Source organism: Arachis duranensis, chromosome 2 (genome assembly GCF_000817695.3).
Source record: "Arachis duranensis cultivar V14167 chromosome 2, aradu.V14167.gnm2.J7QH, whole genome shotgun sequence".
Classification (NCBI taxonomy): Eukaryota; Viridiplantae; Streptophyta; class Magnoliopsida; order Fabales; family Fabaceae; genus Arachis; species Arachis duranensis.
Window position 1 is genome coordinate 18,281,171 of NC_029773.3, and position 2,497 is coordinate 18,283,667.

Genomic DNA, 2,497 nt, shown 5'->3' on the forward strand with positions numbered 1-2,497 from the left:
ATATATATATATATATATATCATAGCCATAGCCAAAGACTGAAAGACGCAGAGTAAACAAAATATTAAAGATCAGAAGCAGTTTCTTGAGAGCCATTGCTAACCTAATGATGAGTTCATTAGTTAATAAGCGTCCTGCTTCAGTAACTGTGAAGTGCGAGTATTGGAAGGAATTCGTCGACAACTATGAAGAGCCATTGAAAACGCCTATAACGACACCAGAGGAAACACTTTTTGATAGCTTCCACATCACATTTTGCTGTACCCATCAATCTCTGAACCCCACCAAAATCATCGAATACGAAACCTATCTGCCTGATGAGTACTATTTTACTTCGTGCACTCCGATTACTGTCATCAGGACCTTGTTGGTTCCTTTGAACTGGATGCACAGTTATCTCGATCACAGCGACAAATCCAAGTTGCTAGAGACCTTTTCTGGAACTGCCGTACCAAGAATGGTATTAGACCAATTACTTCCTGATCTATGCCAGTTCGCAAGGGGGATCGTCGACAAGTCCGAATTCGATTGGGATAACTATACAGTGTGGCGAATTCGTGTGAATCTTACCGTCACCATAGACATTCTTGATGATCAAGATAGCGATTATTGGAGCCAGCAGCAGAGTCAAGATGCTGATGCATGCATGGGAGATCGATGAATCGATTTTCTAACTTCTTTTTAGTTTTATCATATTTTCCCAGTGCCCTGGTTTTTTTTTCTTTTTTCTGAACATTAATTTTGTAGATTGAAGCATTATTTTGTTAATATGTCAACAAAAAACTTATTTTTATAAATTTACAAGGATCAATCTTATTATTCCAACTTTTAATTAACCAATGAGTTATAATTCAAATGGCATAGTCTTTTCATATTCATCTAAGAGATTGCGAGTTTAAATTTTTCCATCTTTGGTTAAAAAAAAATCCAACTTTTAATAAAAGAAAAAAAATACTAATTAAAAAGATAAGTTTTAAATTAAATTATTTTGACTGATAGTCTTAAATATTAAAGTTGTTTATTATGATGCTTAAAAATTTGGTGCTAAATTATTTAAAAAAATTAAATAATTAATATTTATTAATTTAAAAGTATAATACTTAATAAATTTTAAATATATAAGTTAGATAAAAATTAAACACTAAGTAATACACATTTTAAAATTGACCAATATTAAATACTTGTTTTTTCTAGTTTCTTTTCTGTATTTCTATTTCTTAGTTTATTATACAACACAATAGCTTCAAATTCCCTGCTTAAAATTTGAAAAAAATTAAAGTGTATATTTTTATATTTGATTATATGTTAAGTCTGTTATACAAATAAAAATAATTAATTTTTATGTTTACTATTTAAAAATAATATTTTTTTTCTCTGTATACAAAAATATAATTAAATATTAGCATAAAAAAATTTTATATTAATAGTTATAAAATTAACTCAAAATTATTATTTTTAAAAATAATTGAATCTTGATTCTAATTTTTAATTACAACATTAGTATTCTCTCTAAATTATATATAATAAATATTTAAAGAAGGAAGAGAAGTGAAAATACAAATAAAAAAAATAAGCAGTAAAATTTTAAAACTAAACAAAAAATTATGTAATAATTATTTGAATTATATTATGTTGTTAATTTTATTTTTTGTAGAACAAAAAAAGTAGAAAAAAATAGAAAATGAGAGAAAAGAGAGAAAGATAAAAAAGAAGAATGAGAGAGAGTTTGTTAATTTTGAAATAAAATATTTTATTTTAATTATAATGAAAAATATCTAATGACAGATTTTGATTTATCATATTACTAATATAAATTATACATTATATATAGAGTGAAAAGAATAGAGAGAAATAGAAAAGGGAGAGAGGTAGATAAGAGAATGTAGGAAGAGAGTTTATTAATTTTAGAAGAAAATATTTTCTCTCAATTTTTATAAGAGAGTGTCATATGACACACTTTGGTTATTAAATTAATTAGTAATATATAATATATAATATAGCTATATTTTAATTTTAGTTTAATTTGAATGTAATTAGAAAATATCATGTTGTATATTTGATTGTCAAATTTATAATTAATTATTGATAATAATGTATAACAGAGATAAAATGATAAAAAATAAAAGAAATAGAAAAAGAGAGAGGGAAAAAGGGAGAACTCTTTATTTTTGAAGAAAATATTTAATTTTAATTGTAATAAAAGAGTGATATATGATACATTTTAATTATAAAATTAGTAGTATATAATAAATATTTTTTCAGTGTTCTGTGTTCTTTTTAAACATTAATTAATTTTGTAGATTGAAGCATTATTTTTGTTAATATGCTAATAAAAAAACTGATTTTTATCGACTTACAGTGATAATCTTCATGAGTCAAATAATTAGTCTAACTTTTAATAAAAAGAAAAAGAAGAAAGTACTAACTAGAAAAATAAATATTAAATTAAATTATTCTTATTGATCACCAGAAAATATTAAAAGTATCTATTATGATA